The sequence below is a fragment of the Sinohyriopsis cumingii genome, chromosome 10 (genome assembly GCF_028554795.1).
Source record: "Sinohyriopsis cumingii isolate HCF-2022 chromosome 10, ASM2855479v2, whole genome shotgun sequence".
NCBI classification, from domain to species: Eukaryota; Metazoa; Mollusca; class Bivalvia; order Unionida; family Unionidae; genus Sinohyriopsis; species Sinohyriopsis cumingii.
Window position 1 is genome coordinate 99117475 of NC_142970.1, and position 27648 is coordinate 99145122.

The window sequence follows — 27648 nt, forward strand, 5'->3', positions numbered from 1 at the left end:
CAATCACATAAAGTAAACTTCACATATAAGGAACCAATCACATAAAGTAAACTTCACATATAAGGTACCAATCACATAAAGTAAACTTCACATATAAGGTGCCAATCACATAAAGTAAACTGCAAATATATGCCAACTATCATTTAAAATAAACAGCACATTGTCACTATTCGGTTTCAAAATGAACAAAAATAAGATTTCTGTTGGAATCAAAAAGGTATGCATTATATTAAGCTTGTGTAAATTAGTGTTTATTTTAATAACGATTGAATATCTTCGGATAATGATAGCGATACTTGACGTTTTTTGTTTAATTTATCTCATTTAACTGCTGCAAGCAACGACTTTTAAGAGCCTTGGAAATACTTGCTTTGAAGAAAAATACAGAAATGCAGCTGATATAAGTAAATTTATTAATAAGACTATAACTGTATGAGTCAACGATTTAACCACCAATAAAATTATAACTGTATAAGTCTGTGATATAACCACCATTTAAATTATAACAGCATCAGTCTGTTATATGACCACCAATTAAATTATAACTGTGTAAGTCAGTGATATAACCACCAAGTAAATTATACCTATATAAATCTGTGATTTAACCGCCAATTAAATTATAATTGTAGAAGTCTGTCATATAATACCCCTTAAATTGTAATTGCATAATTATGTGATATAACCACCAATTAAATTATAACTACATAAGTCAGTGATATAAGCACCAATTAAATAACAACTGCATAAGTCTGTGATATCGCAACCAATTAACTTATAACTGCTTAAGTAAGTGATAAAACCATCTTTATGTGTCTCAGTTTTCATATTTAATTCGCACTGTGTTACAGTCAATTGCTCATCATTTTAGAGACTCGCTGTATAAGAAACAAATTTTCCTCCCGCAATTAAAACCAAAAAAAAAAAGATTTTCAAAAACCTCGGCATCTACTCCAATCTAAATTCTACAAAAAAAATGTAAAACCCGACATCAGAAATGTTTCACAGCAACAAAGTTGCAATATAAATGTTTCACTGTTTGTTTCTCACTATTACAGAAAGAACACCATTTATCAGCTACAAACCCAATTTCGAATAAGAAACTATTTTTAGGCAGTATGTTGTGCTTAATTCAAAATAGGAATCACCATAATTTTGTATCCAAAGTAAATTTATACGGAATTGAATATACCTTATTTCACAATTCTCTGTCGTTTTGGAATCTTGAATTCAATTAGAAAAGGTTTCTTGAACATTTGGCCAATGTCAAATGATTTTATTAAACAATTATAAATCTCTTTGCATTCTGTTCGGTTCCTGAGAACATCAGTATCCTTCGGGAAGAAGGATCTGATAATTTTTTCTCCTGTTACAAGTTTAATCTGTTTAGAATTAGCTTGATTAAACTTATAATACCAAAATATTGTGAAATCTAGGGTGAAAATCGTGTACCTCACGAAATACTACATGTCAGATTCAGATATAAACCTTGATCATAGCAAATGGTGCATATACACTACTCCATGCCACGATCGATACAAAATTGATCTGTTGTTAGTCGTTATATTTTTTTCCCAGACACACTCTTGAGAAATTTCAAGGACGTTTTTGTCGCTTTTGATTGTCATACATTCTGCCCATATTAAAAGTATATCGTTTTTTTAAAAATACATTTGGATAATTGCGATGCTTTAATTTTAAAAAAGTGTAAAACAACAACTCAAATTTATTGCGAAAGTAATCTATTATATTTTGCCATTCAGAATGATTATCAGGAAACGCTTTACCCAAGATATATTTAAAGTTTAATAAAAGATGTTGGATGTTTCATGTGCAACCCGCCTTCTTCTAGATTAATAATAAGTGTTGTTCTGCTTCATTTATCACGGTTGTTATTCCAAAAATATTTATTACAAATATTTTTCATTTCGTTTTAGATTAGCTACTGTTGGACTTGGTAACATTAAGAATACATGTGTCAGTTTTGATACAGCCTTTGATTTTGGTACATCAAGTGTCCCATCAATTTTTAAGTTTCTTCGATTCCTTTTCTCTGAAACCTTTTGTACACCTTGAATATTGTTTTCAACATTAATTTTTGCAATTTATTCTGTATTCACGAATAACACATCTCCTAGTAACGAGAGATTTGAAACCAAAATCAAATCCTAAATGTGTGTACATCTGTGCCTTTTAATGTTTAAAGCCCCAATTTTTTAAAATGATGTTTTGTTGATATTCACTTTCAGTCCTGATATTGATGTAAATGCGTCTAATGTTTATATCGAGGAATACCAAGGGTTCTCTGGTGGATCTAATAGAAACGACGTGTCATCGGCATATTGTGCCAGTTTATTTTCATACCCTTTTACTAATTTGCTTTTAATATCATTATTGTTTCGAACCATAAATCCTAAACTTTCTGTTACTAGAAAAAGCAAACAAGGAGCTGGAGGACCCTCTTGACGACAATTGCATCTAATATTTTTTTAAAAAACACACAAAAACACCCCAAACCTCCAACAACACAAAAAACTTTGATGCAAATATCAAATCTTAATTATTTCCCATCCCGCCCCACAAGAGAAAACTGTTTAGGGTGAATGTTCAGCTCCCATTCGACCTTATGCATCCAGCCCTGTTGTTTTGGGGGCGGTTAACTAAACCCGCACTCTTCTGGTCTCGAGTCAATGGATTCTCCAAAGGTTCAATGAATTGGTCAGACAACTTCAAATTAGGGTTTAAAGGTCAGCAAGTATTACATACATGTACTAACCATTTTCTGATATATTGAAATAAACTGGTATGCATCAGGAAAATAACAAACCCAAAATAACAACGTTCCTAAGTATCGATCCCCCACCTCCGGCCACAATGGCCCTGTCCACCCCTCACACGGACACCTGGCACCTTCCCCCACCACCTCCGTCTAACTCACACCGGCCCCAACCTCACCCCGATCCAGGGATACAGGTATGGATACAGATCCAAAAATAGTTCTCACATATTGAAGATATTTCAGTCAAATATTTGAAAGCTATATGCACAGGGGGCGTAACTCGACACACCAACCCTTATGTCTGAGATGTAGTATATGCACTCTCAGACTGTAGATTTGATTTCCTGCCTTTTATAATAATAATAATAATAATGGGTACGAATATAATACACATAATTCGACAAAGCGTTAGCCATTTTCCACCAAAGTAGCACAAACAATGATATTTAATGCTTTGTTTCCAGTGCGACGAGAAATATTCAAATATATGCAACGAATTCACATGACAAAAAAGTAGGATTTTAAGTTATATAATATGAAAATTGTAAATCTCCTTATGTACAGATTTAAAGACTTACGGAACTCCAACAAATCCCGATCAACCAACAAACTAACCAAATAACCAACACAGTGCACTAATTTCCAAGCTCTACGGCATAGCATCTGATATGTTTGCTCTTAACTTGACTGTAACTTCTTGCTTTCTTGTGTTCTCTGCTTCGTTTTTTATACGATGTTCCTGTGTTTTTGTAATACCGTCCGCATTTAAAGGAAACCATATCATTCCATCTATAGTAATAAGACTTGACTATTATTATCATTATTCATTTTATCTTTCTTTTGTTAATCCAATCTAACACCCAGAGTACACTTTAAACAAATAAAACAGTAGACACGTGGAGTTAAACGAAACTGTGCATTTTTGATGTAATCACGATCTTGATGAACTGTCAGTATTTCTGCAATTATTAATTTAAAACAAATGGGTGCTACTGGGAAATATCCTTATATGCGGCCTACCTGATCGTTAGCCATCAAGTTAGTGGATATGGTCTGCCGTGACATTACTGTCTAATAATGGCTTTTTTTCTGATTTACAGTTTTCCTTCTGTGTGTCAAATGACAAGAAAGGTACCAAACTTTGTGACTAATAGCCAATTAGGACAATGGTAATTATTTACTTCGTATTCTCTTTTTGAACATATGCTTCAGGGGACATGGAGTGAAATCCATCCATTTTGGGTCTATAATGTTATTTCCAACAAAATATGCTGACACCATCTAAACCATCCTCTCTCTCTCTCTCTCTCTCTCTCTCTCTCTCTCTCACACACACACACACACACACATACACACACACACGCGCGCTCGCACGCGTACACATGCACGCACACACATTCATTTTAGGCAATAACAGACTCGACCAACCATTGTACATGTTGGTTGTGCTATAATTATGCTAATTTGTCAGCATTTTAAAACAGGTTCTTTATGATAACATGTTGATTCATTATTCATCCTTGAACTAGAATCGGAAATAACATTGCAAATAAAATAGGATGCGATAATTGCATAGTACTGCATGCATTATGTCAATATCCTAATACGTGAACTATATGGTTATGCTGAAGCAGGGTTGCCATGTATGTTTTTATTTAAATATAAAGGGTCATTACCTTAATGAACAATTTGTTTAGATATCCATACAATCTTTAAATGGACAGATTGAATCGCTGTTAATGATGTAACCAACATTGTTAATTTTTCATCAGCAGCATCAATACTAGTTGTCGTCATCATCATCTTCCTTTTTCCACTTTTGGTATTATTGTCTGCTTGTTTTGCATATCTGTCTTATCACAATATTAACACACTCGTTATGTCGTCTGCTTTCTTATGTGTAAAGGTGTTTTCGTTATTATTATTATCGTTGCTAATATTATTATTTGATAATGGATGACGATAATGATGATTATGATGATGAGTATTAGTTCTGCGTTATCATCTTTATATCACAAAATGGTAGATAAAAACCACTTTCTTCGCCTAAAAGTCATTATATTGTTAAAGACAGTTTTAATTAAATTTAGGTCAATACATCCTTACACCTGCAAAAGCCTTTAACCTCGTATTTAAATAATAAAACATACTACGTACTGTAATGTCATCAAAAGACATCTCTAACAGCACCCTGGAGGGCGATGTTTCCTCGACCAATGAGAACAAGGGGCACATGTCGTAATGACGTCATGAAAATGGTGGATATGAGAGCTACGAACTGAAGCAGGTAAGAACACTGTGCATATTTACGTCTTTATTATGCGATGTCAAAAGTTTATTTCTGTCTAGATTACATTTTCAACCAAAATATTTGGAACTTACCATCTAATAGCCCAGTTGTTGCATACAAAAAATACTTTTTTTGACGTTTTCCGGAGCACCCCACGTTTCTGGGAAGACTGACCTAATAAAAGTGCTTTGGAATGCCACTTTCTATTGAGTAACCAATAGAACGTAAATCATGCCGATCACTAGTGGGATTAAATATTTCTTTGTAAGTACATGTAAACCAAGTCTGGCTAGTCAACTTAGACGATAATAAAGAGTTAATGTGGAAACTTTCATGTTACCGAGCTTGACTTCTTGTGTTACAGACATGGCCTGACGGTAACATGACACCAATGTTACACAGTGTGTTTGGCTGTGTAATGATACAGGACTGGAAAACCTAATTGATGGTGCCGATTATAGTCTACCATATCTGTTGGTTTCATCTGTTCTTGTGCTAACACTAATTTCCTCAATATTTAATCACCGAAGGGATGTGACTTTCTCCTGTGCTTTTTATGCTTTGAATTGGTGTTAAAGTTTGTTGTTGATTCTGCTTTCAAACCAGGGTACAATGTGTTAGGTCACATATGCCTAATTTTTGGTGGATATTCACAAATGTTTGTTGGTATATTATGCTAGAGCAGTGGTTCTTAACCGTTTTGGGGTGGTGACCCAGATTAGGTTTGTGTTGTTAGTCTCATGACCCATCAAATGGTAAATATTCACTTAGGTTGAAAATTTCATATATTAATAAGGTTGATCTCCATGACCAGTTCAAAACAGCATTGTGACCCAGTTTAGCGGCATGACCCATATGTTTAGAACAACTGTGCTTTAGGCAATCATCAGCTAGACTGTCACCTGGGATCTCTATGAGTGGGTCAAAGGTTAGATCTACATGTACACCAATTTAAATTACTTTTTGAAATATTTTATAATCAGACATATATAAGCAAGATGCATTATGAGCTATGAATCACTTTCTTGGGGTGAGGGAGCATGCATATAAAGAGGTATGGAGGAGAGTTGGAATATGCAGAAATCAGTTTTTTTCATGCACAGATTAAAAATTTTATTTTGTTATTAACCAGAAGAATCCAAATATAGTCGTAGTTCCAGTTCATTTCTTCTGCAATGCCCCCTATTGTCATTCTGTTGCTGGGAACATGCATGTTAGAAATTTGCCACTTTACAAACATTTAACATTTATCTTCAATAGAATAATGACATTGCTACAACATTGCTTCAGAAATGAAAAACAAAACTTAAGCATAGATAATTTAAGACTTAATGTCAAAGTGACGATGTCTTACCAGATATTGTTCAGAGTCAGTTTCTTGCAGAATCTTCATAATCCAAGATTGATGATTTTTGTTCCCAATTTTGATTGAAAATTGTAGATTTAGCTAAAGGGATTTTTGCTACTTTCAACACTAAAATCCATTTAGCACAGAATGTGTTCATGTGAGCACAAAAATAATACTTTTATTAATTAAAAAAATAGGAAAGACAGAGTAATAGTATTAAAATTAGTTTTCAAGGAAGATTTGAACCCTTTGAATGAACAGTAATGATATAAAGAAATGAACACCATTCGTAATTTTTAAAAAAATCTTTGCTGTTGGAAAGTTGTATTTGTGGTTCCCATAGAGAACATAAGAAAAGAAAATGACAGATTATTTTGGTTGGCTTAACTGCTCCTAGTGCACCTTAAATTGGCTTACTAGAGTGCACTCGATCCTAAAGAAGTACAAGATGATCAATTTCTTTGGCTGAAAGAAGTGTCTTTCTAACGTGGTCACCGATTGGTCACCAATCAATAACATGAAACATTGTTATTTTGAACAAATAAGAAACCTTAGGGAGATTTGCAACTTGTTTTTTTTTCTTCAAATGACCCCAATTTGTTATTTCATTGTGGCACAGGCATCTTTTTAAATTCTGGAATGAATGCTAAATAAAGAAATGCATTTTTAGTTACATTGTTTTTTTAAGAATGATTTCACTCATTCCAATTTTAAATTACCATCAGAAAAGTTGTGGCAAGTTGCATGTAAAGTTGATATATCCTGAAATTTTGTCTGACTTGCTAGACCATGACCTGTAGGATCCTGCCTAGGTCCACACAATCAAAGAACCTGTAGAATCCTACCTAAATCCACACAGTCTAAGGACCTGTAGGATCCTACCTAGGTCCACACAATCTAAGGACCTGTAGGATCCTGCCTAGGTCCACACAGTCCAAGAACCTGTAGGATCCTGCCGAGGTCTACACAATCCAAGGACCTGTAGGATCCTACCTAGGTCCACACAATCCAAGAACCTGTAGGATCCTGCCTAGGTCCACACAATCCAAGAACCTGTAGGATCCTGCCTAGGTCCACAGCTATGTCAGGTCTATGGATTGAACATAAACAAAAATATACAAAAATGAATACAAACTGAATCTTTTATTGTACATTGAACAAACAATTATTTATTTATATTTGTTAAAGTTACTTGCCCAATTCAAGGTATTGATTCATGATTTGCAAACATTAGGTTTGCAAAGAAATGTTTTCTGTAATGTAATATGTGTCTCTTATTAATGATCAAATTAATTAATTAACCAATTAATGAATTCTGTTTGTATTAATGCACTTGTTTGATCTCTTTTAGATATTGTAAGCACTAAACAGTGCATTTTATTCAATGTATAGAAACAAATTAAGAAATATTAAAGTTAAAATTGGATAGTGTATGTAATATTGCTTTGCCAAATACATTGTCTGCAGCAACACAGTTGACTAAGGGCCTTGGATAAAGCTGTACCGATTAATCGGCCATACTCATAATTGGGCCGTTTATTGGAATAATCAGTATAATCGGTATCGGCAGAAATAATCGGTGTCGATGTAAACAAATTTCCAAAATATAAATTTGATCATAACAGTCATCTTGACATGGCTTGAATTTTAAATCAGAATTAAGTAGTGAAATTTAAGGAATAAACATTTGATTTGTGGGTTAATTGAAAGACTATATTCTTAAAAGTAAATACTTTTTAACATGCTTGCTGTAAACTGAGGCCTTGTGTGGCTGTTGAACTTTCAGCATACACATTGTAGGGATGGTCCTGGCTTTTAAAAAGTTGTCACCAAAAAAAAATTGCCAACCTCAATATTTCGTTGGCAATTTTTTACAAATATCACCAGAATAAGCAGTGAATATTTTTGCAAGACTATTAATGTAATAGGCAATGAAAATTGAAAAAGATGAGATAGTTATTACTTTATTGACAACAAGCAATACAGCCATAATATTACAAAATAAATCATTACATGACTGTTTTGCACTACTTCCATGGTCTTTGCATTGCGCATCACCGTTAGTGCATAGGTCTAACTGTTGTCACTTGAAATAAATGCATTATCAAATGTAAAATATCTACTTTCCTTCAGCTTCTCTTTTTTTAATAGAAACATCAAGTATTAAGCAAATCTATATTATGTAAATTATTTTCCAAATAATAGTTTTGTAAGAAACTCATTTAGTTAATGACATTTTAATACTAAAACCCTATGATTGTACTTTGCAATGTAAGATAAGTGACGTATAATGCGACCGTCGATTTCATGCATTCAGGAATTAAATGCCCCCCATCTCTTTTTTATGACTAGCTTCACAAAGTACGTCTCTGTCAACCAGGAGTTCAGAAATGTATTTTTGCAGAGCTTTACATGCTTTGCTTGTTAGTGAACTGCTTCCTAAATCCCTTGAATGATCGCTGAATGCTGTCGATATTTTCTCGACAAGCAGATTATGACCTCCATTGCCACCAATGAAACTTACGTGAGTCAACTTGACCTGGCATTACTGTACCGTATATATATAAGCATTGATTACCATCATTAAATCAAAAGAAGGAATGAAGAAACATATCACAGAGCATAAGTGCCCCCCAAAAAACTAATTCGCAATAAATGTTATTTAGTAAATAATTTTATTTGCATATATGAGTTAACAATAAGAAATAAGGTGGGATATAAAATGTGGGAAATAGTTATCACATGTATGGTAGCTTGAGACTACATTTGGACTGTTAACATAAATCCACACCCATTTTAGGCATTGTTACTTATAACAAAAATAGGGCATGGTTTACTTGTAAATCAAATGCTAGTGCTTTCTCTAACTGTAGAACAGGCGGTTTCTTGAAATGATCGGTCTCATAATTGGTATCGGCAGTTTTAATATTTGGCTATACGCGGTATCGGCATAATAGGCAAAAGTGACATCGGTACAGCTTTAGCCTTAGACCACCTTAATATTCGGGCTGAAGTACAAAAGAACGTTCTTTGATGTCCACCAGTGTAACACTGGTTACTTTAAAATCACAAGTGCAGTTTTTAGATTGATTTTATGAAAAAATATACAAATTTACGATAATTTTACATTTGTCTTTTAATGAATGAGTCATTAGTTTCCAAAGAAAAGTAGTTCAGAAAATATTCTTGTGTGTTTGATTTGGATTTTTAATTTACATGTAGCTTTAACAGGTTTAGTCATATTGCTACAATGTCAGCAGTGTGGCTCTTTATAGTGATGTCTAGTATTGGGCACCATGCCACAGACACATAGCATGATGTCCCACCTAGACACATATTGACATCAGGCTGACCAATCCTGACACTAGCCTCTTAATACTGAGTGCCAGGCAAGGCAGCTGCGAGTACCATTTTTATAAGTCTATGGTATGACTTGTCCTGGGGCTCGAACCCATGACATTCTGCACCTGAGGTGAATGTTCTAACCACTTCAGCCCCTGTAGCAATTCAGAAAATGATAATATTGTAATAAATGCTGGTAGATATTGAGTGAACACTCAAGTTAATTAGAGCAAGATCCAGAATGGAAATTCTATGGAAATTTTATGGTGCAATGTGTTTCATGTTAACCAGATTAGTGCTCAAAGAAATTTGTTTATAGATACATGCTCAGGGCTGACGACTTGAAAAAGGTCACCAGCCCTGCCTGAAATGCCACAAACCCAGATTCCAATTCCACATTCCCAAAATGTTCCCTTTTTTAATATTTTGTTGTCACATAGTGTTGTAATGCTACAGTTCAAATATATATTCAATAGGGTTCATTTGGTAATTTGAAGGTAATGCATGTCTGTCGTTAGTGTTTATCACGACACTCACTCGTGATTGAATGGTCCTGGTGTTCAAACTTCTCTAATGCATTCTCTGAGTGAATCCAGGTCAGAACCAAGTTGACTTAAGTCGATATGTTGCTTGCTGTATGTGGAAATAATTGATTGCCCACCACCACCACCCACCTTTTGTTGCTGATGTGCTCCTTCATCAACCTGGAGTTCTGAAATTTATTTTTTCTTGGGGTTTGCTGATAGCTAATTGCTTCATAAATTGCCTTCAAAAAATGAATACTCTTAAACATTCTGACAACTGAAATGATCATACTTTGCATCTCACTAGCTATTGTCAAGGCCAATAAATCAGCCCCACACCTGTATTAATATACACTGGCAGTTTAGGGGCGGACATCACATATTCATTAAAACATGCAAAAATTTGATGCCAGTTTTGTCTGCACACATCAGTGTATATTTTATTTATTTCTCATGGCTGTTGATCTACCATTGGCTGAAGGATTCTTTTGGCGATATGTATATACTATTACTGTATCAGTCCTATGTTTGTCAGTTTGTAAATCCACATGGAATAAGAGAAACCTCTGTCTCCTGTGGCCATTTTGATTTTCACGCTAGATATGGCTGTTACTAAATACCATTAAGTGTGTAAGCTGTACGCATGTGTGTTCAGGAAAGATTTGCATGCAGCGAAATTGCACAGTTTAATAAACAGGTGACATCAGACCGACATATTGTCCATCAGTATGAACAGATTTTAGAGGACTGTTTTCTCTGACTAGCTGTTGTCCATCAACTAATATGGGAATTTGTGTTTTATACCTGACCTTTTTGTCTTTTATTTGCAGCTATTTAAACTGGTCAAGGGATAGTTTTACATTGGTTCCAGTCATTACTGTTTAGCGTTTCTACCTACTACATGTAACAGGCATATTCTCAAAGTGGTGTTTTACATTTTTTTGTCTTTTTGAAGATTACTGAAAATTGTGTTTTCTCGTAAGATGACCATGTCAGGAGGTTGGTTGAGTTCAAAATCATGCATGATACGCCATGTTACAATTTGAATAAAATCTGATCTCCACTTCACATATTACAATGAATATCTAATTTTAATCTTGAAAATGCATTTCGAATTTTATCAGCGTGATCTAGGTTTTCTCAGGCAAATTAGAATTTTTAAACGATCCCAAAGGGAACCTCACAAATAATACAGAATGTGCCCAATCTGATGTTAGAGGGTCCTCTAGCGTGATCGTATTAATTTTTTGAGTAAATGATGAATTTAAGGTCATAATTACTTTCTAAACATATAAAATCTGTACTAGAGTATTACCGGTATGTACAGCAATTTTCAATTGTCCAGTTAAAATGTTGTGTACCCTTGACTTTTGAGTGTGGAACAGTGTCACCTGTAGTTGAGATTGTGGATGCAACACTGCTTTTTTATTGTATAGATTATCAATATGATGCATGTAAAGGATCCTAAAATTGCCTTATTTGTCAGACTTGTTTCAGAAATTGGCTGACCTACTCCACACTGGCACTCACATTTTAAGACCCATTATTATAACACTGTTGTAATGTAACACTTCGTTCTGTCCCCCATGAACTCTATGAAATGTGGGACACCATATATGCTAGAAGTGTGGAACCCCATATATATGTTACACTGTGAATGATAGAAGTGTTGGAACCCATATGTGTTGCACTATAAACTCTTCAAGTGTGGGACCCCGTATGTGTTGCAGTACGAACTCTATAAGTGTGGGGCCCCATATGTGTAGCACTATGAACTCTTGAAGTGTGGGACATCATATATGTAGCGCTATGAACTCTTGAAGTGTGGGACTTCATATCTGTAGCACTATGAACTCTTGAAGTGTGGGACTTAATATATTTAGCATGAAAAACTCCAGAAATGTGAGTGTGGGGCTTAATATATGTAGCACTAAAAACTCCAGAAATGTGGCACACAGCATCTGTGGTACTATGAACTCTTGAAGTGTGGGACATCATATATGTAGCACTATGAACTCTTGAAGTGTTGGACATCAAATACTGTATGTAGCACTTTGACCATTATATAAGTTGACACCAAATGATGTGGTTGAGATTTCTGTCTCATCAATCAATGAAGGAAAAAGAATATTCTTCATATAATTTAAATAATCAAAATAACAGCTTGTAAAAGATAATGACAAAGTCTGCAAACAAGATCATTGGAAATCTTTAGTGATACACAGTGTGTTATAGATTGGAAGCACGTTTTTATGTTATGGTAAACCTATGTGTTATACATGTACAAAAGAAATAAGGTATAAAAAAAAATCCATACCTTTTGTTTATTTGATAAGTTTAGTTTGTGCTCATCAACTTGGGCAGATTCTATAGATTTTCAATACATGTTCAGCTGTTGTTGTTAACGGTGATTCGTGATATGGTACTTTTTCTCTTATGTTCCTGTGTGACCGCTTTTACTTGGGCAAAGATATTCAACTGAAAGTAGCACAAGAAAATATTTTATTGATTTTGGCTAATTTGGATCCCAATCCAAGCAGTTTTACCCAGCATTTAATCTTTTTGAGATCTAAACTACAGTGAATGACTAGAGGATACACCATTTTATACTGAGAAAGGGCTTTTATGCTAATCCACTTGTTGACTTTTCAGGAATAATGAATGGTCCCTGTGTATTCATATTGTCAATTTTGATGTGTTATGTCAGACATGATTAGGTATATACTTTCTCATGTTAACATACTACTTACACTGTGTATACTTCTGTTGATAAAAGTCTCCAGGGGATTTCCTGTGCACTGTAAACACAGCTAATAATTAATTGTATTTGTTTCTAGACTATCTACAGTACTTATACACCAGCATATACAGCCATGATTTTCCTTGATCCAGACATTATTATTTTCTTAGGCAGAAATCAGAGAAGAATCAATTTAACCAAAATAAGCTTTTGAGAATATACAGAAACTAAACTGAATACAGGATGTGCAATTGTACAAATCCCACCAGAATGAATTATTTAATTAATTAATCCCACTACAAATGAGAATTGCATTCATTTTTTATTTGGTGCAAGCGTACTAAAACCTGTAACAGTACTCAATATTAGCAATTAGTCTGATTAAGTAAGCACTTCACTTGTAATAATAATAATAATGACTTTATTTAAAGAGGGTAACACAGTTAGCTGAAGAACTAATCTCCTTGTGGCCCTCGTACAAAGGAACTTTTTTTTTATACAAATGCACATTTATACCTACACATGCATGCCTATACAAGGCAGCATGCACATGTATAGACACAATATATATACCGGTAGTTTACCTTTGTTCACCAAATGGATACCAGCCCATACATATTGAACCCACATAGTCTATGTACATGCAGTGTGCATTTTGTGACAAAATAGATGAGTTCAATGTTCAGTGATGCCCAAAGGCATTGATGAGTACAAATACACCTAGTCGATGTACATGCAGTATGCATTTTGTGACAAAATAGATGAGTAGTATATTCAGTGATGCCTAAAGGCATTGATGAGTACAAATACACCTAGTCGATGTACATGCAGTATGCATTTTGTGACAAAATAGATGAGTAGTACAAATACACCTAGTCGATGTACATGCAGTATGCATTTTGTGACAAAATAGATGAGTAGTATATCCAGTGATGCCTAAAGGCATTGATGAGTACAAATACACCTAGTCGATGTACATGCAGTGTGCATTTTTGTGACAAAATAGATGAGTAGTATATTCAGTGATGCCTAAAGGCATTGATGAGTACAAATACACCTAGTTATTTTCATTCTCATTTTAACTGCATATCTGAAGCCACTGGATATACATGTATTGGGTTTGGAAGATGGAAATTGAGTGGGCATTTCAATTCTCAACTGGAATACTGTTCCAGAGTAATGGAAACATTTTTTACATAATTCCTTATTTGGCTTGGGAATTTATACTGTTTGGTAGGCATGGATTGCAGGTGGAGAGCATTGCCAGGTAGCCTATACTGGAATAGTGACTGTGAAATATTCAGGAGCAATATTGTTGGATATCTCGTACATTAGTTTGGCTTTTCCCAACCCAGTTCTTTCTCTAATAGGTAATATGTTTAAGTTACCATCTCAATAGATTAATTGTTGTTGTCAGTAGCTTACTAAGTGACTTGATGCAATTGATAAATCATTGATTATCTACTTATTAAAAGTATGTTATCAAGTACACATGCCAAGATTGTACAAAAATTGATGTATACTTTTCAGTATTGGGGGTTATGTTTCTACCGTTAAATGTTGTTCTAATGGAAATGATATAGTGGCTTTGTATTAACACAGCTGCTGAAGCTGAACCAGTAATCTTGATTCATTATATAGTTTATAATATGTTTACTGTAAAGGGACAAATAATAGATACTCAGGGTCAGTTTATAGATACTCAAGGTCAGTTCATAGATACTCAAGGTCAGTTCATAGATTGTTGTTGTTGTTGTTGTAGGGTTTAACGCCATTTTTCAGCACACGATAGGCTATACATGGCGGCCAGTATTAATGGTGGAGGAAGAACTCTGGGAATTCCCGGAAAGAACCACCGACCCTCGAGAAGCTACTGACAAACTTTCTCACATACCCACATTGGCCGAATCCGGGACTCGAACCTAGGCAGACAGAGGTGAGATGGCAGTGATCTGTAACGGAGAGCGCTTTAGACCACTCGGCCACTTGGGGTCCCCAGTTCATAGATACTCAGGGTCAGTTTATAGATACTTGGGGTCAGTTCATATATACTCAGGGTCAGTTCATGGATACTCATGGTCAATTCATAGATACTTAGTGACCGTTCATGGATACTAAGGGTCAATTCATAGATACTTAGGGTCAGTTATAGATACTTTGGGTCAGTTCATTGATACTCAGGGTCAGTTCATGGATACTTGAGGTCAGTTCATGGATGCTCGAGGTCAGTTCATGGATACTCAGGGTCATTTCATAGATACTTGGAAATTTATGGATACTCAGGATCATTTCATAGATACTCAGTGACAGTTCTTAGATACTCAGGGTCAGTTCATGGATACACATGGTCAGTTCATGGATACCATGTGTCAGTTCATGATCAGTTCATGGATACCCAGGGTCAGTTCATAGATATTTGGGGTCAGTTCATAGATACTCATGAAGTTCATGGATACTCAGGGTCAGTTCATAAATACTCAGGGTCAGTTCATATTTACTTGGGGTCATTTCGTAGATACTATAGGTCAGTTCATAGATGCTCAGGGTCATTTCATAGATACTTGAGTCAGTTCATAGATACTCAGGAAATTCATAGTTACTGAGTCAGTTCATAGAGACTCAGGAAGTTCATAGTTACTGAGTCAGTTCATAGAGACTGACTGGGATTCACAACAGCAAGATTTTTGGTAATTTCATAAACAAGGCGTCAAAAAATAAACCTACAGCAAGAAAAATTATTCATCATTTTTTGCAGGCCCAACTCTGTTAACTTTGTTAAATCTCTCACATATTAGGAAAATTTCCCATTATTTAATGCACAAATTGTGGTGATGGGACTTACTTGCCCCTAAATTGTCACTTCAAGAATTCACACATAATCATGAACACCCAACATTATCAAAATGTTTGATGGTGATTCATTTTGTAGTTCATGTCTCCTATAGTCTCTACTTTGTTACAATAATAGACTTCCATTTCCATCAAGGAATCTTCATTTTGAAATCAAAAAGCAGTGGCTGAAAATTCACTCTCTCAGCTTGAAATGGTTTGTGAAAATCACCAGTAGGTTAGGGAATGTTCCATTCTGTCGGGTAAGTGATAATTCAGGGCTTTTCTATTGAGAACATTGCTTTGTTCATTGAAGGTCCATACTACTTAAATTTTGTTTTCCATTTGTTTTGATAAAGCTGATAGAAAAGCTTCACTATCTTCAATGCTAATGAACAATTACCAAAGGAAGTGTAGAATGGTCTTAATTTTTAATTTCTTCACACTGGTAATAGAATGGTCACAGGATATTGTTCCAGAAAGAAACTTTTAATATGGTTGAATTTAGTTGGGTTTTTTTTGCATTGTCAGCTTTTATATTTCTATAATGGCTTGTACAGAACAAGTTTATTTTTGCCAAGTAAAAATCTCTGATATTTGCCTATTTGTATGAATGAACATTTGGTTTATAACTATGGAGAGTTAAGGTCAATGTCCAGGTTTATAATTTGCCCTGGGCTTGATGTAGACAGGTGTCTTGTGATTCAGTAAAGATACCAAACTCATCAGCTTACATTGAAGCTGACAGGTTTTATGGCCCATTTGTGTACTCTTTGTTATAAAATTAGCAGGGCTTTTTTGATATCTTTTTCCCAGCTCTGGTTTGATGTGTTAATGTTTGCTGTCATTTTGGGTTGATGTATTTATATAGTAGCATTGAACAGCACCCAAGCTCATTTCTGGACATTTAATGCCAACTAAAGGTAGACTTCAGAATCTATAAACTGGTTGGAACAAAACATGTAACTTTTGACACAGGATATTTGTCTTGTTTAAGTGTATAATAAGGCAGCCAGGGAAACTATTCCATAAATGTACCACCTTTATAAAAAAAAAAACACCATATACATGATTTTTGTACACATAATTCTGTGTAGAAGTTATAAGCTCTGTGTGTGTGTGTGTGTGTGTGTGTGTTTCAGGGTTTCTTCTTACCACAAAGGCAGAGAGAAATGAAGAAACGAGCAGAAATTCAGTTCGGACTCACATTTTTCTTTGAACCTACTTCAGCAGAAATTCGTCATGGCAATAAATATGTTGTCCATTTTATTTGTTTGTACATCCATCCATTTGCATATATGTTGATACCCTAGGTTAAGGTGGGTTGTTTTTTTCAAAATGAAGCCTAGTGTTGTAGTCTTTTAATTTTGTTGGTAAATAAAACACAAGCATGCATCGTTTAGCTTGGCTTTGTGGATTCTAGTACCATTTTTGATTGCTGTACATGGCAGTCATTATATTTGATAAGGACAGGACCTGGGAAGAATCACCAGCTTATGAGAGGTTGCTCCACATACCCACACTGGTAAAGCCAAGACAGAGGTGAAATGTGTCATCTGTAAAGGCAAGAGTCTAAAACCGCTTTGCTGTCCATGACTTCTGTTAATAATAAGTTCATTCTTAACATTTAAGCTGATCTCATGTATAATTCTAGTAAATGTTTACAAACAACACAAGTATTTGCATCAGGTATAACTCAGTCCAACAAACTACATAGTTATGTACATCAGTTAAAACTCAATCCAACAAACTAAATAGTTATGTACATCAGTTAAAACTCAATCCAACCAACTACATAATGTACATCAATTAGAGGAACTCAGTCTGACAAACAATAAAATTTGATCTGACAAACAATACAAAATATGTACATCAGTTAGAACTAAATCCTACAAAACAACACAAGTCTGTACATCAGTTAGAACTCAATCTGACAAACAGCTCATGTATGTACATCAGTTAGAATTCAACCTGACACACAATACAAGAATGTACATCAGTTAGAATTGAATTTGACACACAATAAAGTACATCAGTTAGAACTTTATCTGACACACAATATAAGAATGTATATCAGTTAGAACTCAAGCTGACAATACAAGAATGTACATCAGTTAGAACTCAATCTGACACACAGTACAAGTATGGACATGGTTAGAACTCAGTCTGACACAATACAAGAATGTACATCAGCTAAAACTCAATCTGACACACAATACAAGAATGTACGTCAGTTAGAACTCAGTCTGACACAGAGTACAAGTATGGACACAGAACTGAATCTGACACACGATACAAGAATGTAAATCAGTTAGAACTTTCTGACCCAAAGTACAAGTATGTACATCAGTTAGAACTCAGTCTGACAGTACAAGAATGTACATCAGTTAGAACTGAATCTGACACACAATACAAGAATGTACATCAGTTAGAACTTTCTGACCCAAAATACAAGTATGCACATCAGTTAGAACTCAATCTGACACACAGTACAAGTATGAACACAGTTAGAACTCAGTCTGACACAATACAAGAATGTACATCAGTTAGAACTGGATCTGACACACAGTACAAGAATTCACATCAGTTAGAACTTTCTGACCCAAAATGCAAGTATGCACATCAGTTAGAACTCAATCTGACACACAATACAAGAATGTACATCAGTTAGAACTCAATCTGACATTCAATACAAGGAATGTACATCAGTTAGAACTCAATCTGATGCACAATACAAGAATGTATGTCAGCCAGAACTGAATCTGAGACGCAATACATGTATGTACATCAGTTAGAACTGAATCTGACACACAGTACAAGGAATGTACATCAGTTAGAACTGAATCTGACATACAATACAAATATGTACATCAGTTAGAACTCAATCTGAATAATACAAGTATATAAATCAGAACTAAGTCCTAGAAACAACCCAAGTGTGTGCATCAGTTAGAAGTCATAATCCTACTTACAACACTGACATTTTAAATGTAGAATAATGGGATCATACCATTATCGAATAAATAAACGAAGAGGAAAAAATGTTTATACAATAAAATTGGAATATATGCCTGCCATTACCTGTTCATCAAAATGCAGGCATTATACAAGGACTTGAATTTACAGTAACAGGTTGAATTTCTGATTTCAATATGAATTGTGTTCCAGGTTTTTGGACCCAATACAGCAATAGATTTATTGAAATAGGAGGAGCATGGAATGGAATAAAAAAGGAGAAAACAATGCGGGTTACCTATTTTGGAACTCTGAATGCAACTGTTTGTTGAAATCAGCAGAAAAAGTGTGCATCTCTTTTTAAAAAAATAGTCCACACAGAATCAGACTAGAGAGAAATGAGACATATAATTTTCTACTAACGTTAAATGTATATAAGCATATATTTACAGTTCAACCTTTATAAAGGAGTTGGTAAAGTGTCTTCTCACGCAAAGTAGCATATGAATACAACTACATTTCTTGTATGTCTTAAAGAGGGACCTTGAAAATGTTGCTGCTAAAGAAACATAAAGGCTGAATACAAGTGACCTCTCAAGGCAGGTTTCACTGTTTTTTTTTCAACCAGTAATATGTGCTGAGAGTTACTGGTATTCCAAAAGACCTGTGATTCTAACAGTTTTAACCAAGATAAGTAATGTTACATGTCTAACTCAGTTTTAGCTAACACCATGTACACATTAAACCTGTTAAAAAATACACCTGTTCTCCAAATTTCATAACATTTTTTTAAAAATAACTTGAGATTCAGAGCAGGGTTCATGCTGGGCAAGTTAATCTTTAGCCTAATGATTGCCTGACATTTTGCCTTGATGTGAAGAGGAAGTGAAGTGCCTCGTCTCGCTCTAATTTGATGTCTTTACCCCTGATCCCCCTCAACTCCCTCACCCCCCCCCCCCAATGTTGGTTTAATTATTTTTTGTCAGCAATTACCTATCAATTTTTGGGATTCCATGTGGTGATTCATGTACATTAATTGTTCATATGAGTGAAATTTAATTTACTTTTTTATCAGTCACAAGTAAACTAATACTCCTTGGAGATTTATAGCCATTGCTAGTGAAGAAAAACATGTTAATGTAGAATTTTATCTGGTAGGTTTGGTCTTATAACTACTACATGTCCGTTTTTTTGTTTTATAGTAACCTCTCTGGGTTTGCCAGCTTTTGCCAAATACAAGGTCATACCATTGTTTTGCAAGGCAAGTGTAGCAGAAGTGTAATATTTTAACAAAATATTTAATGAGTATTTCTTTCATGTTTTCTGGGGGTTCCAAGATCATGCAAAACATCAGTTTTATGCGAGTGTTCTAAATATTATGTATTTTGCCTCACTGCATGCACTTCTCTTCCACAACTTGGCCCAAGTTTAGTGGGGATGTGGATTGTGTGTGGCTGTAAAGAATTTTTTTTTTTTTTTACCTTTAAGCTCAAGTCCAGTCTGGACCGTGCAGAGGACTGAGACATTAAAATGCCAAAGTATCATGGCTTTTATCCATTATACAGAAAGCTTTTGCCTAGTACAGGACTTCAAGACACGTACATTATGTATCCCATGATAAAAGTAGAGGGACCAGCTTAATCAGTTTGTAAAACGATAGTTGGGGTGGTTTTATTCTTGCATAATCTTATTGCTGTAGTGGACTTTCTTAATGGACTCTCCTGCATATCTCAGTTGGGCAGATATGTGAAATAGAGACAGGTACACGAATCGCCTTTACCAAATCCCTACAATTTATTTTGCATGACAATTTATACAGCATCTGAACATTTCAACCTGAAATGTTTAATGATCATTGAGGTATTGAAGCTTAAATGTATATTGTATGAATAATCCATGCGGCCATGTACAACTTTGACATTTTCCATTGTGTCCATGTGATGTCACTGAGGGAACTCCTTGTTCCTAATTACCATTGTTATACTGTTGTAAGTTTTTCTATGTGTTGTTTTCTAATTGTGTTCATTGTTTAGCATGGTTTGGTTGGTTGGTTGGTTCTGGCACATGATACGTGGCTGTGAGTATATTTGGTGGAGGAAGAATTCAGGAAAACCCAGGGAAGAATCACTGACCCACAGGAAGCTACTAACAAGTTTTCTTGCATATCCATGTTGGCCAAGTCCATGACTTGAGTACATATGAACATAGGTGAGATGTCAAAGATCTGTAAAGGCGAGCACCTTAGACCACTCAGACACCCAGGGCCTATCTAGCATGGGAGTGAGGTGTGTCAGGTGAATTTAGCAAGACAGCTGATCTTTCAAGATGATTTTATTGTACAATAAAAGATGGCATTTTGTTACTATTTTCTGTGTTACACTTTTCTGTATTACAGTTTTCTGTGTTACACTTTTTTGTATTACTATTTTCTGTGTTACACTTTTTTGTATTAAAATTTTCTGTGTTACACTTTTCTGTCAGATATTACATTTTTTGTGGACTTTAAGGTGACAATTTTTGCAATTGATTCAAGTGGACTGGAGACAGATATTTAACCATGCAACAATCAGCATTGCTCATTGACAACAGATTCTTTTGAGAGCAGCCAGGGATTTATGGCTATATTTGGATTCTGCTTGATGCAGTGCCATCCAGTATGCCTCAAAGTGTGCATTCAACTGTGATGTGGACAAAAACCATCGATCCACCACACCCAAGCATTCAGGCCAGACAGCAACATGTCCAAGGTCAGCATACAAGAAGTGGGAGAGAGGTAATCTTGTAATTCTAACAACTCAACCTAATCTTTATTTTATTTTGTTCTTTCTCATCTAAATGATTGCATATCCTAACCTCTGTGTATGAGAGACAGACAGAGAGCGTAAATTGCAGTTCATAAAGTAGAATTGTTCAGATCTTAATTTTATTGAATGCACATTGCAGATAGTTTGGAAAAAGTTAATTTGAAAACCTGAAGAAGGTTACACGTATCTGTAAATGGAACCGTTTGCCGCATGATCATTATTTATTCTTGGCTCTGTGCAGTATTTTGTTGGTTGTACAGGAAATGAAACCATGAAGGTTTTTCTGAGTAGCATACAAAAAAAATAAGAAATTCAGAGCAGAATCAGGAATACGTGCATGATAATTTTGTATGGCAAATGAATCAACTGTAACAGCAGGTACAGCACTGAGTGAAACTGATGGATGAATGGTGAATGTACTAGGGATGCAGTCGATTCACAGAGCATTTAATTGTACTTGTAGGTCTTTCCTGGCTAATTAATATCCATGTGATTAATCCACCATCCAGATACATGTATTGTAAGATAAAATGTTTGTATGGCCCCACAAAATATTATTCCATTTGCTCCCATACCACAACTTTGTAGCCAGTTGCTCACATACCAAGAATTTGTATCAATTTGCTCACATATCATAAAATTGTATCCATTTGCTTCCAGATCACAAAATTTTATCCATGTGTTTTTTGCACAAATGTTTATTTTATCAATAATTTGAATGACACAATAATTCTTTTAAATTTGTTATATTTTTTTTTATTTGTGTATTTATGAATGGGGAAATATTTTATATTACTTTTTTTTCTTCACCTCATTTATACAGGACTTTCAGTGACTAGTTACTGTATATGCTCACTTGTAAGTCAAGTTTAACAACAGTCATCATAGACCCTGATCTATCATTGCATATTGGGACTGCAGGTCAGGGTCTGTTTTCCTTGTTCTACTTATTGCTCATAACAAACTGCATAAACCCAGATATGCTTGTGCATTATGCTCTGGCAGATCAGGGATTATGCATTTTGCAGTTGGACTCTACTTACAAGTTAGAATATATGGAATTTTTATATATATATGTATGAAGCATGTTAGTACAACATTAGCTTCATTTATCTTTCAGACATGGCAGGAGGCTATGGGTACAGTTACAGTCAGTTGACAAGGTGGTACAAGACAATGCAGAAATTTGAGCTATTTGGTTCTGACCCACATGTGGTAGGTTTTGAGGAGTAAATATACATTATGCAAAATTATAATTCCTAAGGCAGAAGTAGTCACTAATCATGTATGTAATATATGTAGTAGCAATGTACATCACTTCAGCATAACATTGGCTACATGGTTGCTGCTAAAGGCAAAGTTTTGTTCAAAAATTAGCAACATTAAAAAGTGAAGAATTTCTATAAAATCTTGGGGAAAATAAACCCTTACAAATAAATGTAAATACAAAGTAAAAGTGAAAAGATTAAATTTCTGAAAAAGGTATATCAAATAAAAGATGTTAAGTTTCTGTCAAGGTATATAAAATAAAAGATAAACACATGTAAAGTCATTTTTTTTCTTCAAGATTTATCATATAAACAGTGATCACTTTAAACATTTAAGATTTTCTCAAATGGTACTTTGAGTTAATGTCAAATTATTTCTGTCCGATGGAATGAAAGTCTATACACTCAGCAAGAATGTCTTCCGCTGTTATTGGCAAAGTACACTTTTCTTATTTTGTCACGTTTCACCTCTTACGAGATATGTACGAGTCAGGTTTACATGTCCCATATGTGATTGGCACAATACCACTTTATCTCTGCAATTTGTTTGATTTAATGGACGCAACCACCAATAGTGGGATTGGTCTGAAGTTTTTGGAGTTCACGATTATATGTGTTCTGATACAGTTTTATTACAACATGATTTTCTTCAAATTAGGATTCCTCCTCTGAGTATTTGTTTTCTTAGATGAGGAGATAATTCGATGCATGTTTAAACTTTGCCCAGTTGTCAGCAGAATTGTAAGTTCAGACAATATTTGTTTGTGGTTTTAGTGGGAATATTGTTCTTTCACCAGTTGGAACATCTCCAGTCTTTTCCATCATTTATTAGAGAAAAGCCGCAGATGTAAATGCTGGTCATTTTGAATTTAATTTAAGTACATATCATTGTCACGGGACACTTGCCTCATGGACTAATTAATAAACAGTCAATTTTCCAGAGTCAGCAGGGACAAGTTCAGTGTATATAATGGTGGAAAAGTGAATAATTATAGCATTCATTAATCAATTCATGACCCTAGCACCAGCGATTATTAATAGTTTTTCTTGTCATGAACATTCCATACTGGGATTTGAATCCATTTTCTTGAGTAACCATTCTCCTCTAAAAAGAATTTAATTTTGGACTTTTGGGTCTTCTTTTTTTAACCCTCTATACTAGTTTGGCAATAAATGCAGCAGTGTTTTTTTCTGTAAAGATTTCATTAATAATCATGACACTAAATATCCAATCAGTGCTGATGCGCCGTTAAAATACAATCAATCAGTCCATCAAAATCATTAATAATCATGGACTGCTCTTGATTGCAAATCAAAATCAGTAAGACAGTTGTTAGCTAGTGAAATTGAGCATCATACACTTCTTTGGTATATAGTGAACTCTCTTAATTAAGTTTGTGAAATGCTCAGGTCATTCTGAAATCAACCCTAATATTCTTTGATTTCTACTTTCTTTCTTTCCAGTAGTGATTATGGTGCTAACTTTGGATTTTTTTTATATCCAATCTGCAGTGATTGTGAAACTTTCTTGTACCAAAGATGAAAAATAATGGTCTTTGATGCACTGGCCTCAAACAGATGCTCTTTACTCTATCATCAAATAGTAGTTTGCATAAGAAATTCACAAAAACATTTTGGTTATGTTCCCCAATTGCTATCGTCTGCATGGATGGATTACGTTATTTTTGGCTCACACCCTAGGCTTACTGGGTATATAAAGATATAGGTGCACAAAATAAATTACAAATGAAATTTCCAGATATTTTCCAGCTTTAAGTATGTAGTAATAGCTGAAATGCAAACAGTTTTTAAAAAATTAATTTTACATCATGACCTCTGGGTTACTGTCTGGTGGTTGTTGAAAATGAGGAGACAGGGTATAGATTGGGGCTGTGTGCTTTTTCTTCATAATATTTGTGGGGTGTTTGAATATGTATTTATAAGTTGCTGAATAACACTTTCAAACATATAAACTTCAATACAAAATTAATGTTAAAGAAACCCAACTTAAGATATCATTTTTTTCGATTAATTAAAGATGTATTAAAAAAAATGAGGGTATGACATTTTACAGAAAATATATTGTATTATCATTTCAGATTATTATTATGATTATCTGCATTAGATGGACAATTACTACACCATATTACCTTCCCAAAGTGCACATGCATGAATTCTCAGTCACTAAAGTGACAGATACTTTCTCCTAAGCACAGCACTCATTCTGATAGTGACCTCTCTATAGCTTGCAAGAACTTTTTATAAATGCATTGTGAAAGGCTGTTTCTTTAGCTTGTGTACAAAATAAAAAATGTGTAAAAATGAAAAACATATAGTCAGATTTAATCATGTGGCACAAAATTCTAAAATTCAGTCAGCTAACACAAATGGAATCAGGTCATGTATATTGGTCATGCATAATAATAGAAATGATAGTCATCAATCACATTTGTCCTCTTTTTCTAAAGCTAAAAGTAGATGCTGATTTGTGCTCTCTCTCTCTTTCTCTCTTTCTAATTGCATCATGCCAGTAACAAATGAATGCTCCCTCTCTCTCTCTCTCTCTCTCTCTCTCTCTCTCTCTCTCTCATATTGCACCATTACAATAACAAATGCTCTTGATTGTTGTTTGATGTGTCACTTTTTATATGTTATAGGCTATTCTGAGGTCTGATAGAAGCAGTTGCAGTAAAAGGGAATAACACACACCTGGTGTTTGCAGCCACTGAAATAACACCCACATGGTGTTTGCAGCCACCGAAATAACACCCACATGGTGTTTGCAGCCACCAATAGATATCTTGCCTCCTCCACTTTGTGCATGGTACCAGCATCCTGAAAAATAGATAATTGTGTCATCAGTCGACAACAGATATCCAGCTTCCTCCATCCTGTGTACAGTGCCAGCATCCTGAGAAATAGATAATGGTGTCATCAGTCGACAACAGATATCCAGCTTCCTCCACCCTGTGCACAGTGCCAGCATCCTGACATAGATATTGGTGTCTTCAGTCAACAACATATATCCATCTTCCTCCACCTTGTGTACAGTGCCAGCATCCTGACATAGATATTGGTGTCATCAGTCAACAAAAGATCTCCTCCTTACTCCACCCTGTGCAAAGCGCCAGCATCCTGAGAAATAGATAATGATGTCTTCATTCGAGAACAGATATCCTCCATTCTTCATTGTGTACACAGTACCATCATCCTGAGAAATAGACAATGGTGTTTTCAGTTGACAACAGATATCCTTCTTCCTTTACCCTGTGCACAGTGCCATCATCCTGAAAAATTGATAATGCTTGCTGCCTTCTCATTTGTCTGATAATACAAAGACTGGTTAGGCCATTGGAACCCAACATAGGCATTGGATTGTCAAGACTCACAGTCTTTGGACAGTACATGCTGGCAGTGGGGCTCGTGCTGTGTTACCTGTGAAAGCCCAGCACTGTAAAATTAAACAGCTGATATGCCACATAACAGCTGTCTCCTGATTATTGGTTCTAAAAAAACATGGAAAATTCTTAGACATCAAGAAAATACAACTATGCATACCAAACACAGTATTTCTTCACTGATCAGGATCTTAGTCATTTGAGTTAATCAAGAATCAGTTTGATGAATTTATTATTTGCTGTATGAATGTGCTTTTGAATTTAACCATTTTCCCTTTATTATATTTGGTATTTGCCTTTACAGATCTTTGGAACCTAAATTTGGATATTCAAAACTAAATCATGCCATTTTCACAAAATAAATTAAGCACAAGTAATGCCTGATAATATAATTTTGTCATTTATTTCTGACCTCATCCATGAAATAAAATGAAATTGCTCTTTGTTGTCTTTAATTTGTTGATAATACTGATGTCTGTAATGGTAAAACACTACATGTAACTCCAGTAATGAGACCTTGTAGCTTATCATTAAAGCCAGTGATGATGGTGTCATATTTTTGGGTAATTTAATGGCAGCATTGGGATTTGTCTGCTATGAGTGTTACTTGATGTTGACCATACAGACACTGGTAAAAACTGAAGTTTTTCATTCGCAAGAGCTGGCTTTGTGCACGGTTTAGAGTTCTTTACCTATTATGTGTTGAATTTACAGTACAGATTACTCTGGCATTTGAAAAATTTAATGTAAATGTTTACCCAGTGTCTTCATTGATTCAAAACAATCCTTTACTCTTGACACTTTAATTCCTAATCCCTGGGAATACTTTCTCAAATGTTGCTGTGTCGCATGCAATAGCGTTTTGTATAGTCTCCGTCTCGTTATTAAACTAAACCTGATATTGCTAATTCATTTAGTGACAAACAAGACTAATGGAAGAAAAAAAAAATAAATTGGTTACAGTTTTTCCCCATTACTTTAATGGTTACAATGAATTGGTCTTTGATTCACATTGTTAGGGAAATTCCAGGTAGATTGTTAGGGAAATTACAGGTAGGCTGATATTTGGGTCCAGTCTTCCTGTGCTTGTGTTTGTTATGGACACATACTAGAAATGTTTTATGTAGGAATCAGATGTCTAGCATTTCAAGAACATTATACAGTGAAATGTGTTGTAGTGCATAAAGAGAGCAATGTGTCTGAGTTTCTTCAAGATTTCTCTCCTCATGTCGATACTGAGACAGTTATATTGGGGTGGTGAAATATTCTGACAATTATGGTCTACTTTTTATGTAGTCTTCAACTGAATTGCTCAAAACTTTGTAAACAAATGTGCCAAAGATGCCACTGATAACTGTATATTGATGTCTGCAG

The 27648-nt window shown here is 34.8% G+C and overlaps 1 protein-coding gene across 1 annotated transcript in view; it reads left to right on the plus strand.

Annotated features, from left to right (window-relative positions):
* The first annotated feature begins 5014 nt into the window (after positions 1 to 5014).
* LOC149790714 (mitogen-activated protein kinase kinase kinase 3-like) overlaps positions 5015 to 27648 on the plus strand; it is a 178920-nt gene continuing 156286 nt past the window's right edge. The window contains exon 1 of the mRNA XM_089972763.1: positions 5015 to 5063. The gene's annotated coding sequence lies outside the window, so the exon portion shown is untranslated. The remainder of the gene's footprint in view (positions 5064 to 27648) is intronic.